Here is a 16671-nt window from a genome sequence, read left to right as displayed (position 1 = left end):
ATTTAGTCATATAACGATCATTACTATAGAATTAAGCAGACCAGTCGTACTCAAACTAGTAGTAACTTTGAATAATCACTATACTATCTAAATAGTATTAAAAGTTTATCGGGTGAAGGACTATCCCCTTAGATATCCTTTTACAGCCTAAGTATACATGAATAAATGCCAATTTGTTAGTCGGAGCTCTAGAGACATCGTGTAACGTGCCGCAATGCTCCGTCTACCGTGTTCTAGTCCGCTACTAACCTGAACAGGGGCTTGTGGTGCTATGAAATTACCACAATCTACTAAAGATAATAACACGAACTCTGTTTGAATCATTCAAAACATAACAATTTATTAGTCAGGTAAATGTATTATGCCAATTCAATCAGTCAATTCATAAACGATCAATATAAAACATCAAATTATCAAAGATAAATCCAAGATGAAAAAGATGCATTCCTGACTTTGAAATATACATAACATGGGGCAGACCCCATGTTATGGGCTGATCTGGTTAGGCAGAATCGCCTTGAGCTTTTCTTAGCCCTTACCTTAAATAATCCGAGAATTCCCTCAAGGAAGGGGGTGTGAATGTATAACAAAAGGCATTCACACTTAGTGTCACACCCCTCACAGTGGTTCAAAAGATGCCTGAAGTTATATATTTATTGTTCTGATTATGTCTATTTCTGAGAGAATGAGACCATTGTACCAATCGCACTGAGACATTTCAAATGATATCAAACATGATAGTTAAAGTCAGTTTGGTTAATTCTAGAACATTCAAACATTGAAATGACCATATGTGTGAGTTGGGGGGATGAAGCAGACTCAGATGCAAATGCAGCAGGAACTGGTTTTTCCCGCATTCCTCCCTGGTGGGTTGTGAAGTCACCAGTCTCTGTTTTCAGCTCATGTTTTGAATTGTCAAAGATATCAGAATATTTGCAATATTTCAATTCTTACAGATAACCCCCATTTGATCCCGTGGGTCAGATATAAATGTGTCCATGGGGTCACTATGTATCCTTGTTGAGGTCGTTCAGGGGCAATTCAAGACAGTCTCTGCAGGATTTTTCAGTTGTAAGTCGTGTTCAGCAGGTAGCTAAACAGGTCCAGGCTCGTTTTCACCTCTTTTGATGAGCCTGACCCGAATGCACTGCTCATTCAGTCCATACAGGCCTTCATAGCTTCCACTGTGTCCTTCCCCTGACAAAAGTGTCCACATCGTGTGGGCTTCTCATAGTCTGCTTCTTCTGATGAATCTGGTCACCTCCAGATATGCAGACATCGGCATGTGGGGGTCTACAGTGTGTATACACTGCCTTCTCCCGGACACCTAAACAGCAACTTGATGGCTCAGCGATTGAACAGTTATGAACTTGTGTCATTCTGCATTGGAGAAAGTCATGAGGTTAAGCATAAAATATATGATCAAAGCATAAAAGTCAGCAAGTGCGAGTCGTACAACTGGTCTCAGGTCTCTTTCAATCTGTTTAAATGGTCCAATCAAAAACAGATAAGTCTTTGCCACCACTGAGATAGGGTATAATGATAGGGAGAATATTAAATATTCTTGGTTTGAATTACTCAAGGTAAAGCTATCAAAAGGTCAGTGCAACTTATTAAAACAGTATAACAGGCAGTATGCATCATAAAACATATCATCATGACAATACATTCAAATAAATGACATTCATTTTCAAAATGAAAAAAACGTGAAGATATTTGTCATACATGATAGTAATCACATTATTTAACCATAATTATGAAGGTATATCTATAATAATGTGTGTGTATGTTGTGTGGTGTGTGTGTGTGTGTGTGTTTATGTGTGTGTGTGTGTGTGTGTTTGTGTGTGTTTGTGTGTGTGTGTGTGTGTGTTTATGTGTGTGTGGGGGGGCTTGAACACAATTGATGGTATTTGTCAAATTTAAAATGTCCTAGTGATTATTAGAAGTGTCCTCACTTCGGTTTAATTTTAATCACTTTAGCACTTACACCTGTTATTGGTGATAGATTGGAAAACCAGGGGCCCTCTGGTTTGTCAACCATCCCCACAACAGTCAGTGTATCTATGGCAAGTTCGCCTCTATTGAAGTTTTATACCATCAATTTGTTGTCAAAGCCATGCAAATGTGTAATTTCTTTTCAGCTGACAGAGGGTGTCAGAGGGTGTTTGTTGTCTCGTCTGTCATCAGATTAATTATTCTGTTCTATGTGTGTGAGGCTAATGTGTTTTGTTCGTATAAACATGGACAAAAGATCTTAACTAAAGAGATTTGACTCCTGGGTCTTTGAAGACTAAGGTGTTATCTATGTGCCTGGGTTTACCTGTGGCTATGTGTCCGTGTAATGCTCCGAACAATGGTAATCAACTTTTATAATTGTGTTGCAAAATTTTAGTCCTGTTTAACAGGGAGCCAGCATAAGAATGTGAACATGAGGTGTGTTCCGGCTCAAATTGATTCCATATAATATCTTTTCCGGAGCATTTTAAGGTGCAATGTTCAAGGCTGGATCCTGTAAAAATGCATTTTCATGGTTAATTTAATTATCACACTCTATACTCCTGTTTGTAGTTCAAACTGCAGCTATACAGGGGATAGCAGAGTTTTCTACTTTTGGAGATCAAAGCATGAATTTCAACATAGTTAATTCCATTTTCATACAGGACATGTGGTTTAACATGTGTATAGTATAAAAACAAATTTAAAAATGCCACCAGGATTCGTGACAATAGAGTCTGTTGCTATTGGTCTTTGCAGGAACAATGCAGTAAAGTTTTTTTATCGCCTCTAGGTAACCAGGGTTTTAGTCCCATTGCTATTAAGCAATTTGGGAAGATTTTAACTATGAGATCTTTTTGTGTCTCTGTTTCATTTAACATGTAAATTTACATCTTTGTTGAAGAAAGATGTTTTGCGAAATCACATAGCCTCCTAGAATGCTGAATCCATTGATAAGATCAGCTGTGGATAATTGTTATTCTGATGACTGATCAAAGACTTTTTTCAGAGGACTCACTGCAGGTGAGGTGTTAGCACCACAGGGGTTCTTGCTTTGAGATGCAAGATGGGAGGCTTTTGGCCTCAGGCTATGGCTTAACCTTTTGTTGCCCTCATTTGTATTTGTTTGATGTGGACCGGATCTGGAGTGTTCTTTGTTATTGGTCCGCCTAAGATGAGAACAAAAGCAGAGAGAACCATTTTTAGAATTTTCATCAGTTTCAAATTCAATCATGTGGAATTAATGTTAATGCATCATTTTGCAATATTAATTCTGGAAGCCACATGATGTTGCTGGTCAGATCTGAACTGCTGTTGTTGATTTCAGCATATTGTGAGTGTGTAACACCTGTTTATACAGTCTGCTGTATTCTGAGCATTATCTCCCAGTTCCGCTGGGGACATTTTTCTGAATCAATCAATGATTTTTCATTAATTTCAGTTCACAATCTAATGGGCCGATACCCATAGTTCATCTTTTGCTCTCATTAACAGTCAGATCTGTTGGCAGAAATCATTTCACCCTTTTGGTGTTCTCTGCTTAACGGTTGTCATTTTATGGTGTGACTCACAGATTCTTAGATCTTTTGACCCATAAAAACTTTGGTAACTCTGAATGTTATCATATCCATCCCCCTTTCATTATGTTTTTTCTGGTGAGCTTAACTCTCTGATCAAATTTTAATTGTAGGTGGTGTTTTTTTTTCAGCGAGGATTATATTGGTTTACAATCAGTTATGCTATAGTAGTTCTGTCAGTGTTTTCATTAAGCATAAAGAAAGCGAACCTCCTCAAAGTGAAAGATGTTTCATCTTTAGTCTTTAGTGCCATGATTGGCGATTATAATATAATGTACATTATTGTTTATTCCTTATGTAATTATATTATATTAAAATAGTAAGTATTAAAATTTAATTATATCTGGTCTCTGGAGAGTGTTTTTAGAATGGCAGTGCATTTTAGCTTAATGCTTTTATCTTGTGATCAGGGTTGTGTTTGCTTGTAAGTTGCATGGAGAACAAAAGGGTCAGCAAAGGCTTGTGGCCAAATGGAATAATGTTATTGTTTTATGCAAATACAGCAAACACATTCTGAGCATCTTATTATCACTGAGGTGAGATTTCTCTGCTCTCTGTCAGGACATTTGAATATGAAAAGGTTTGAGCCATCAGGAGGTCTAAGGGCTGATTTAAAGTTAAAATCTTAGAATTTCTTTTATATTTAGTCTGTTTTGAGATTAAATTAAAGTATAGTGGATATTTTACACTGTAAACCCTAATGCTGTAACTAATTAATTGAATTGAGCTCTATTAACTTAAATTCTTAAAATTTGTTTATCTTAATTAACCTTAATGAGTATTCAGAACTTTTTCTTATTTTTGAGTTTGAAAAAATGTAATCTTTAAAAAATGCTATCAGCTGGGTGATTTAAGTATTTAAAGTTGAAAGAAATTAAAATAATTAAGTTAATTGCAATTAAAATGTATAAGTTGAGTAACTTGGGTATTTTAAGTTAGTTGAATGTTTCTGTTCACTTAGAATAGATAATTTCATAACTTAAAAAATTTGACATAACTGATTGCCTCAAATTTTTTTGAGTTTTGTCAACTTATTCGGGATTACAGTGTAGTTGATCAGCATCATATTTGAATTTATCACCATTAAATTTAAATGGCAAATTTCTGATTTGTAAAGGCAGAGTTTTCATTAGAGCTTATTTGTCTTTTTGCAATCAAATCATTCTGTTCTGCTCACCTTTATTTTTCACATGCAAATGCCTTAAACAGACTGTTGTTATTAATCCAATTTAAAAGTTTACAATTGTTTTTAAATCTTAAACCATTTTTTCCTGTTTTCCTTTTTTCCATTTTTCTCTTTTTTTTTATAAAACAGTAGATTTAAAACAATGGATAGTTTTTGATTTAAACTTTTAGGATCTAATTTATGACTCTCCACTGAGTTCCAGAATATAATTTGGATGATGTTATTCCAATTTTAAGCTTCAACTCTTGCTGCCTAGCAGACAAAGAGATTTCAAAGCAAGGGATGGCATTTATCTATACTGCTGCTATCATGTCCCTGATAATCAAGGTGGTTTTGTCTAATTCTCAACCCCACCGGATAACGCATTCCGGTCTAACATTTTTGAGCATTTCCGACTCATTCTATCAATGTGTTTATAAAGGGTGCGTCCAGCTTTCCCTCAACATTTCTAATAGGCAAAGAAGAATTGACTTACCACAGCAGCTGAAGATAGAATAGAAGATCCAAACCTCTTGGTTGATATAAATCCATTTTGTGCTGGAAAGACGTAACTCGCCTGAGTTGGGAGATCACGGAGATGGGTCACCATTTTGTAAGGCTTGAAGCTTACGCTGCTATTCTGAACCAATAATCGGAAACAGGAAGCAGTTGAAGGATGGCGTGTTTAAATCCATTATTTATCTGACTCCATTGTAATTAATCTGACTCCATTAAAGTTGTTATCATCATTGATGAAGAGAAAGAATCTCTACGTCTTAAAGCAGGCAAAGTTGTTTATTAAGTTACATGATCAAATATACAGACATTAGAATGACACAAACTAACATACTGTATAAAGAAATTAGCTGTAACATATGCACTGCTAAGCAACAAAGACAGTGAAACTGCCTTTGTTAGCATATGAGGCTACGCACCGGTGTGCGGGAGATGCAGAGTAAAAGCCATTCTCCCCGATCAACAGTTACCTTTCCTTATTATACCCTGAGCAAAGCATTGTCAAACATGAGTGAAAACCAACCCCCAAAACCAGCTGAACATGAGAACAAAGTTGAAGAGATGAAGTGGGGGAGAAGTACATTAACATACTCTCCTCAGGCCATGACCCAACAATAGTAAATATGTTGTAGATTGAAACACAATTAATCAATGTCTCTGTTGATTTCATCACTACAACACTGAAGTCATAAACTGTCAAATGACACCAAACATGACAAAGATATCAGAAGGAAGAACACAAGCAGATAAATTGTGTATGGTGAAGAGCAAATGGTTACTGTAAGCAAATGGCAGAGATGTGTATCGGAGCTGTGAGGAACTCTGCCTCACCAGGAGGACCTATCCCATGCTTGGAATGTCTCAGTAGTCCTTCATTAGCATAGAAGGAAAAATATATAATATTTTCTCAGCTTACAATTAAATACTGGATTTTTTTTATTTTTAGAAGATTTTTATAAGATATTAAGTTTTTTAGAAGGAAATCGTTACTGGATGACACAAACAGCTTTAATTAAAAAAAAAAAAAAATCATAATTTATAGTGACTATAGTTATATTATTAGGGAGTCCCTTTGCCCATACAAACAACTCACTATAAAAGTAAGAATGCTAATGTAAAAAGATATATATATATATATATATATATATATATATATATATATATATATATATATATATATATATATATATATATATATATATATATATATACTGGTGTTGTCATATATATATATACATATATACACAGTGTTTCATAATGCTGAAATGCTATTGAAATGTAGCCCAATCGTTTTAAAAAATCTGGGAATATTACTGAAATATACATACATACAACTGCTGATTGGGAACAATTTCAAGAAACTCATCAAATGGACGGACTGGGACTTGAAGAAACACAAATAGATGCTGTTAGTCTGTCTTGTTAGCATAGATTTGCTTTGGTTCTTGCTGTGACTCTGTCAGGGAGGGTAATTGAGTTGAGCACAAAAGGGGTCAGAGGTTTGGGCTGCATTTGGTGTGTAATTAGAAAAGTATAGTTCACCCACGCTCATAATATACACACAGCGCTCGGACCAAAGCTTGTTTTATTTATTTGCTAATCACAACTGACACTCAGAGCAACAGCACATCTGTTCACATCTTCCCACTTCTCTCGCTCTCTTTTTCTCGTCTACTTGCACTGTGTGTGTTTTTTTTTTTCTTCCTGTCTGTTCCACTGACACACATTCAGAGCTGATGTGCCATCACAGATGTCTTTGCCTGGTATACATCCCCTGGTCTTTGGTCTGGTTTTCTGTTACTTCTCTTTTGTTTTATTACTTGAACAACTATTTTCTTCAGCACTGTGGTTCCCCACCATCATTTTAATATAACCATATCATTTTGATTTTGCTAATCATGTTTGACAAACAGTTTTCTGCATGTCTTGAGTCTTGTGTTATATTTTACAGCAGAACGATACCATTCTGTAATTCCTTTTAATGGAAGAAGCATACACAAATGCAAATATTGGCATGCAAATGACCAACTCGCTTCAATCCAACTCCATTATAGGCTAGTCTTCCTTGAGGGGCGTTTGAATAGCACAGTGACATGGCATGAACAAAAATGATAAACAAACAGCCAAGCGCTATTAGGATTTTTATAAAGAATGTGAAGCCTTCAGACAAAATTATCTTATCACATGGAATGTGTTGCTGCATGGCTACAAATATGATTTAGATGTGATTAATGTGTTGCATGCCATTTCTTACTAATGCTTTGAAGCCAGTATTGTGCTTATTGCCCAAATGAAGATGGATGTGCTGCATATGAATTGGGTCTTAGACTAGCTTCAACTGAACAACAATACATTTGTAGGATGATCATCTAATGTCTGCAACACTATACTGTACTGTATTGTACTATACTATACTATACTACACTACACTACACTATAATATACTTTACCATACTCTTTACTACAGTCATTACTGATGTCTTGCATTAGAAAATGAACTTTGAAAGAAAATGCCTGGCTTATCGGTTTGTCTTCACTCACCTTGTTACAGTGTGCGTTTTAAGGTGGGTGGCAAACACTGCACAGTTACATAATTCTGTACGAGCTGTTGTTCTGACCACTCAGTAGAAATATGCACGTTGTGTAAAGGTGAAGACCATTAAACTACAGCGTGTGGGTGGGTACCTCAAGAGCACTAATGCATTCATTTATTTACTGAAGTCAGTCAAGTCACCATTTCTGTAGCATTTTACACAGTACAGATTGTGTTAAAACAACTTCACAGAGACCAGTGAATTGGTAGATATAACTATGGAAACTCAAATATATGTATTAATTTAATTTTTTCACTGATGTCAGAAATTCAGCATTGATTTAGTTCAGATCAATAATATTTTAAAGATGTTCAGTTTGAAAAGATTTAATACATTTTACGTAATGATTTAATTCAGCTGTAGGCAGTTTGACCGAATGTTGAAATGTTGTTCATCTTGTGTCCAATACCAGTGTCAGTGTTTATTCAGCATTAAAAACAGCTCTGCAAAAAATAATGCTGTCATTAGTCTGCTCAATTTATTATAGGTTTTATTGTCACCTGATGTTATCATCACTAATCCCAAGTAAGGAGCGATTGGAGAAAAACCCAAACTTTGTCAGGTGACTGAAATAAACAATAACAAAGCTTTAGGAGACACAAGGCTTAGTTTGGAGGCCAAACAATTTTTCATTTAGCCTAAGTGAATGGTGGAAGTAGAGCTATTGTTTGTCATTGATAGGCTGGCTGTCAGTAGCCTTAAGCAATGATGAGTGTCTGGGAGTCTTGATAGAACTGCTGGTTCCAGCTGGTTCTGGCATTACATGTTCAAGCTTGCCATACACATATGTGCCGAGGACTCTTCTGTTGTCCAATGTCTTAACTGAGGACCTGCCCTTAAGAATCCATCTTATCAAGGTCTTTGCTCACTGTGACCATTGTGGGTGATCTTGGGTATTTACATACTTGCGTACTTCTTTGGGTTGTTGGTTTTGTTGTACTTTTTAACCCAAAAATGCAATTAAAATGTGGTTTACTAGAATTTGTGTTTTTTCATTTGGAGGAAAAGGGATTGCAATGATTGTAAAGAAGATTGATGTGTAATTTAAATACCATCCATCAGTGAAGACGAGAGAAAAACATGATAAAAGGGGTCTTTCAGATTTGCCCAGATATCAGTGTGTTGTGTGAGAGTGTTCATGTTTCTGCCTGCTGCATTTTAGAAACTGTACTGACTTCAGGTATAATACAGAGATGTTATTATATTATAATAATATGAGGTAGCGCTTTTTGTAAATAAGGATGTGTAAATCGCTTTGAGTGTCCAGAAAAGCGCTATAAAAAAATAGGAAATAATAATAATAATAATAATAATAATAATATTTATTATTATTATTATTATTATTATTATTATTATTATTATTATTATTATTATTATTATTATTACTGATATTTGGAGCCCAGAATGCATTTAGCCAAAAATGAATTGTATGGCATTGCTGAATTGGATTGCTCGGCTTAGAGATGTTGTTTTGTGGAAGAGAAATAATGACAATATAAAATTATTTCAATGGTATGACAGATTAAAAGGAGAAAAATATATTTGTTTCATATTCAATTTTGCTATAGTAATGACATCATGTTTTTAAAAATGTTTTGAATCATAAAATCTCTCCTACATCTATCTTAAGTCTATGTATTTTAAGTTACATGATACTTTTCCATTATATGATACTCTTGTGGGAAACTGACACTGTCTATTTTTGCATGTACAGTATATGTCAACTAGTGTACATATATACGCATTGGTGTATGGGATGGCAGCGCCCATGTAATCAGAGTTATTTTGGGTGCGCACACACTTAATTTTTCACAGCCTGATGTAGATGGAAGTGTTGACTAATCATTTTAGTGTCATTCAGCATGGAACACAGAATTTTTCCATAATGTACATCGCTGCATCTTGCCTGAAAGCCAGCTATAAATTGCTGACCTGAATATAATTGTATTGATTTGTTTACTGTATTTACTGGCTACAGCTTATCTACAGTTTGTCTAGTCTGCGTTACACAAACAAAGGCTTACACACTTAACAGTTCAGATATTATTAATTTGCACTGAACTGTTTATGTCACATTAATATGCACTACATAATGGCTATAGTCTGCCCAGTCATACATCCATTATCAGCACTCAGTCAGCACTCAAAAGTGATTAGTTAAGTGTTTGTAAAGCACAGTACAGCCGGTCTGATTGGATATAGACTGATTGTGTGTACCTGGTGCTGAAGAGCTTTTGATGTGCTTGTGGTATTTGATGCAAACAAACACTGCACTTGGCACTGCCTGCAGTAGGTGTTACAATCAAGGACTTTCTCTTACACACACACACACACAAACACACACACACACACACACACACACACACACACACACACACACACACACACACACACACACACAAAGACTCACACACACACACACACACACATAAAAAAACTCACACTAACAGTGACACACACACAGTCATGCATCATCTTTGCTTGTTCTTGTGTAAACACTCTGCAAGGAACAAGCTTTGGAGTAATGCAAAATGCTTTACACTAGACAAGCATCCTCTCTGCTTGCTCTCCGGGGAGATTTGTACGAGATCCTCTGGGTTGTTGTGGATGTGCGCATCTTCTATATTTAGCAACATTTGTTTAATGTTTGCTTCAAATGCATTGTGGCTTTTACAGACATTCAGTTGAACTAATATTGTCAAGACTGCTATGGTTAAACAGAGTTTAGCAGTGACACACTATAACAGCTCTCTGTTTAAGCCTGACTAATGCCTTTTTTGCTGCAAGACCAGAATGCAGAGAGAAGTAGAAACCATAAATGTCAGACTGGAGGAAATGGCAATGGGGCATGATACTGAAAAACTCGATTTAGACATTTGATCCATTTTTCAATGCTCTCCTCGTCCCTTTTCCCCATTATAGGATGAGGCATATGTGACCAGTTGACCCACAATCTCCAATACTCAGACAAAATTAAAGGTTTTCTGGCCTGGCTTGACTTTTCAGGCAGCTCATCTAATTTTTAAATATTAGAGTTTGTATTTGTGCTTTTCTAATCTGATACTGCTTCGGCATTGCTGACATAAATAGGCATGTGATGGGTAAAAAATGTATTTTTTTAGATGTTGCCAATTTGTTTTTGGTGAATTAATACATGGAATAAAATTGCACCAGTAATACAACAAACAATTGTAGAAATATTGACAGTTGATTATTGTTTTATGTAATTTGTATCTTTTGTAATTTAATTTTAATATAACTAGTTTCACGTGATTTTTACTAACTCAGGCTCATGGTGGATGCATACCAAGGGATATATATATGAGCAATTCCATGCAAATGTCAACCTTGCTGTGAAAAAAAATGAAGTTTTCACTAAAATATGGGAACCGTATCCAGGTTTTTTGGTGAAGCAAGTAATTTTCAGTACTTTAGAAATACTCAAAAATGCATCTAGCAATGTTTCTTTTGGGTTGTGCAGTTTAATTCACAGAATTTCTGCAAAGCATGTTGTATACTGTAAACCCGCAGACTTTTTTCATCACATTTCTAGCACATATATATTTTCCTCATTTAAAGTATAAAAAATGTTTACAGATTGATATTTTTCTGGTCTCTTAACTCTGTTGTTAGTTGTTTTGGAAAATTTAAACAAAAGTTTCAATATAATGTTAACATTTACTTTCTGTGTGAATTCATGTTTTCAGTTTTTACTGCAAATGTCACATCCATAACGCTGGAATTGCTCATATATTTCTTTCTCTCTCCCTCTCTCTCTCTCTCTCTCTCTCTGTCTCTCTCTCACTCTCTGTCTCTCGGTATTTAACAACTTGCTTGACAACTCTCAAAAAGCAAGCAGGATAATATTTACATTTGTTTATTTGCTTTAAATGCTCGTGTTGTTCGGTGCATGTCCTTAAATTTTGTTTGATGCAGTGTTTTCTTTGAGCAGGTAAAATTAAATGTACAGTTTATATGTCTGACTGCTTGTATTAAAGGGCAAACTTGTATTACAAATACATATAAAATGTTTTTAAAATGATACATTTTAATACAACAATTCTTGTGCTGTGAAGTAAAATATAAAAATTGTATATGGAAAGCATTGTCAATGCACCGTGATGCAGCAAGGTAACTAATTGAACCGAATCGATGGCTTGGTAATCATAACTGAATCATGAGACCAGTGTAGGTTCACACCCCTACTGATAGCACTGGAAAAGCTGTCCACATGGAGGTAAGCAGTCAGCCGGTAGCACTAAAAGCATAGCATTCATTTTAGAGATGAAATACAGCCAGACCTACCTCTGCCTAAATAATTCGTAATTGAAATGTAGACAGGGGGTATGTATCCAAAAAGAGTCTGTGTTAAATTTTATTTACAATTGTGATTGATGCAATGAACCTTTTAGTTTGGAACTAATGTTAAGGTTTGTAAAACTATAACATTTTAAACTTTATAGTTGTGTGAATATATGTTTTCTATGCTTCCTGCTAGTAATTCAGTTTTTCTACATATTTTTGTAGTAAACATGGCTGGTGCATTTTAAACAGCTTTATACAGATTTAAATATCCATAAATGTGTCTTCATTTATACTGTGTTTTCTGTTTTAACATCAGTCTTTTCTTTAGCCTGTGTATGTTGACTTGTTTTAATATTGTTAAAATTGTAGAAACTGCAAACTTTTTTGTCAGATTAAAAGAGTGAAAATCAATAACTAAACCCGAATGCTTTGTCTAGGTTAATGTTGTTTTGGCACAGTTCTTTATCTATTTGTAATCCACTAATGGAGATGACTCAGCATTGCAGGTTACCCAGCGTGCCAAGGTCAATATCTAAGCGCACAGAGCTTTGTGGTCAAAGGTGACGGCTATTGGACCACGACTGGTTGTTGCTCAGTGATGCGTGTGCATTTCCTGTCTGTCGTTGTGCTCATTTGTTTAAAAGTGTGTGTGTGTGCGTGTGTGTGCATTCAGAATCCATTGGTCAGCACTCTGAACAGTAAAAAGCCATTAATCTCTTTGTTTAATGACCCTCAGCTGCTGAACAGCTGTGATGGCACCCTTTACAGTTCAGCGCAGACTAATCAGAACTTAAACACAAAGTTACATCATCACTGTTAATGTGAAGTCTAAATAAATAGCCCACTGTATATTTGTGTGTTTGTGTGTTTTTAGATTGTTTAGCTGTGTTTGCACATCCTCAAACACAAAAACACAAATGCACTATTTTTATGTCAACTGAATAAATTTAGTCCTTAAAGAACCAGAGGACACGTTTTACTCCATTAATCATAGAGACCACACAATAAGACCCACAAAAGGGTGAAAATATTCATAATATGGCTTACCAGCCCCCCTCTGGCTCTTGTTCTTTATCACCCTCTCACCTCTGTTCCTGACCTTGTCTTGTTTGAAGCAGGCGGTTTGCAGATGTTTTTTTCTTCTTCTATGGTTGAACTGTACTTAATCAAAACAGGCTGACTGTAAGCTATGAAACAAATGAAAGATGTTTACACAACAAGATAAAACAGCAGTGAGTAAACAAAGGGTTTTAATAAACCAGTTTTATTTCCCCCACTGTTTCTTTGGGCCAATATCATCACCGCATCACTCTGTGTCTACCGACCCAGAACGGATAGCTTATGACCTCATGAGAATAGGGATGCGTGTCTGATAAGACTGGATGACTTCTCCCAAATGGGTAGTGATGTCTTAAAGAGACGCACCATGAGGTCGCCCAGGTTAAGTGATTCACGAGCAGGAATGCCGATAGTGAGACTGCTGATATTGTAAACACTCTCCCTGGTGGCTCGTATGCAAGCTCATCAGCTGGAAACAGAGTTTACCTTTTATATTATTTGGATTACTGAGTGAGAAAATCTAGGTTAAATCTAAGCTCTAGAAATCTGGTTAAACTTTTTCATTTTATTTTATTTCAGATGCAGATTATTGAGAAGAAATATATTTTTTGATAATACTTTCTATTATGTAGTCCAGAGAGATGGATTATGGTTTATATGGAAATATTAGACAACAGTTTTCAGAGAAATATGAAATGGTTCTTGTGATAACTTGATGCAATTTGTAGGAATAATTAGATGTCATGATATTTTTGAATGGTTGCGTGTGTGTGTGTGTGTGTGTGTGTGTGTGTGTGTGTGTGTGTGTGTGTGTATATGTGTATATATGTATATGTATGTATGTATATATATATATAATATGTATATGTATATATAACTTCATTTAAGCTTAATCAAATCCTTTTCACCCAAATTATTATTAGAGCAGATTTACATTATCATTAGGCTTATTTTTGTCAAATTCTTTGCACGATAATATAAAAAACCTCAACATTATGTAAATGAAAACATAAGTCTATGTAATGAATAGCATAGCATATCTGTATGCAAGAATTTGTCTGTTTTATTTGCATTTTATCTAACACACTTGCATTTCAGAGTACTTGAGTCTCGTGAGTTCAGTACAAGGGCAACTTTTCAATTGAAATAGATTGATTACTTCAGAATTGTGTCTTTATTTCACAGTTGTTTTTGTTACAGGTTTTCTCAATCGCTTCGCTAGATTCTCAGATCAGACTTGAAACTTGCAAAACAGTAAGTGCATGTTTCTAAACAATGTCTACAAATAGCAAAACATCATGGATTACCTGCAAAATCCAGTCCCCTGCTCAAAATCCTTAGTTTATCTATCATAACTAAATTTCTTTATCAATGAACAAGTCAGTGCCATCAGAATTATGAGTACTTTTGTCATTGTGTATAGAAAAGACGGTCAAATTTCTTCTTGTAGTCATGTACTACAGTGTGCTCTGGAGGAGTGTAACTATTGCAATTTTATTTATTTATTTATTTATTGCAGTTTGTTCTGTAATTTGTTGAAAGACTATATCATGATACAGTAAGGAATAGACAGCTCTGCATAACACAAAGAAAAAAACAAACAAAAAAACCTGAGAAAAATACTAATTGTGAGCAGATTTGGAAAAAAATTCTGATAGAAATGTCTAGAAAAATGCATTATGTAAAATATTATGACAACTTGTTCAGCCATTTTGCATGTAAAGACTTATGCCACGAACAGACGATTAAATGTTGTGGGGGTGAGACTATTCAGACAGAGACCCAAAAAATACATTTTGATTAACATGACATAAGCAACAGATAATGTAAGAAACATCAGAGTATTGCACACAATCATTTGTATAGATGTACAAAAGCATTTGCAACTTGTTCAAAGAAATGATAAACTGCTTTTCTGATGTACACAAGTGACACAATGATCTGAAGATTAAACGGGGAGTTTTGAGAATTTCAATTCTGATCTGAAAAATGTACAAAAGTGACTGAGAAAAACTGTAACTATTGGCTAGGTTTGGTCTGTCATTTTCAAATGTGAATGAGCATGGCGCTATTATGACCACACACCAGATATGCCATTTCTGGACTATGGGAATAGGTACAAAAAAAAAAAAATTGCCACAGTCATGTTTAACATATTTTGGAAATAAATTGGCAGATATTACAAATTTTACTTTGAAACTGCTGTGAAATGTACTACAAGCATCTCATTACAGTCCCGTAGCCAGCCTAACCAAAGGGAGGAGCTTTTTTCATAAAAACTGCCTTTTTGCAGTTCACCTCTTCGTCTATTTATTTATTAGGTTAAGCATTTTAGTGACATTTTAAGCACTATTTTTAGCTTAATTAGCTGATGGTCATCATAACCACACTTTTTAATGTACCAAAAACATTTCCTAAAGATTAAAAGAAATATGAATAAACATTTTTAAAAATAATAATCATTAGAAAAAAAGGAATCTGTTAAATTTTTGATTAAAGTACTCTTGTCATTTATTAGGCAAATAACAAACTAGCCAACACATTTGACTTTCCTCAGTCAGAATTTGGCCACTTGAATACCAATAATCTTGTCGAGCTTTGTGGTTTTTCCTAACTTCTCTTGTGAAAAAATACATTTGAAAGTTCATGTAGAACAATAGCCAGATTAGCATTTAAATTGATGTAATATGTTTAAGTTAACATAGAATATGTTCATATTTTTGTTTCAAAAAAAGGTCCTAGATTTTGAATAAAAGTTACTTGTAAAATGTCTTCTCTATTTAACAGCAATAAGTCGGTGAGTAGTGAAAGATGAAGTCACTCATGTCAGATGTTTTCTTGCACAGCTGGATGTTGGACTCATGAAAAAGTATTTGTCAAAACTGAATAGCTAAAGTCATGATAGCCAACAGAGGATTCTACTTTCTTAAATCCTTTATCGATTGGTTATTTTGATATTTGTAATGGCATAGCAGTCAAAATAGTACAAATGAACTCATGTTTGGGAAAAATTCTGGACCCTTGTCAGATGGAGGTGGGTCTTCTGATCCACCCGAACCCCATGGCTACGAGCCTGCATTATTATTTTGCAACCATTCTAAACCCATAAACACATTTGATTTATTTTTTTCATGACTCTGTGCTGTCTAATAAATCCACATCTGAAATGGTGGAAAATGGCTTATAGCACATCTTGTGAAGGTGTCATCTGAAAAGTGCAGTGAAATAGCCAGAGAAATGTGTTTTTAGTTTTGCAGAGAGAGAGAGAATTTCCAGAGAGCCTGGGGTACACTTTTAAATGGTGCTGTATTTATTTTAAGCAGTTTTGTTTTTCAAAGTCATAAATATTGTCTGAGTTTATTTAACCGCAGCCCTCTGTGGCAGATTATGTCAAACATTGAGAATTCTCCCTTGGCTTTCGTAGATTAGGCTGTTGTGCTGGACATCTTGTTCGGCCC

The 16671-nt window shown here is 35.0% G+C and overlaps 1 protein-coding gene and 1 long non-coding RNA gene across 10 annotated transcripts in view; one reads left to right on the top strand and one right to left on the bottom strand.

Annotated features, from left to right (window-relative positions):
* Positions 1-16671, top strand: part of sash1a (SAM and SH3 domain containing 1a) — a 315841-nt gene that overhangs the window by 19151 nt on the left and 280019 nt on the right. The gene's annotated exons all lie outside the window — the stretch shown is intronic.
* LOC137488662 (uncharacterized) lies at positions 315-5712 on the bottom strand. Its single transcript, XR_015518590.1, has 2 exons — positions 5236-5712; positions 315-3166 (listed from the first exon to the last, which is right to left on the bottom strand). It is a non-coding gene; the product is annotated as an uncharacterized LOC137488662 (long non-coding RNA).

The sequence above is a fragment of the Danio rerio genome, chromosome 20 (assembly GCF_052040795.2).
Source record: "Danio rerio strain M-AB ecotype USA chromosome 20, GRCz13ab, whole genome shotgun sequence".
NCBI classification, from domain to species: Eukaryota; Metazoa; Chordata; class Actinopteri; order Cypriniformes; family Danionidae; genus Danio; species Danio rerio.
Note: the sequence above shows the minus strand (reverse complement) of the source record. Positions and strands in the feature narration are given on the sequence as shown.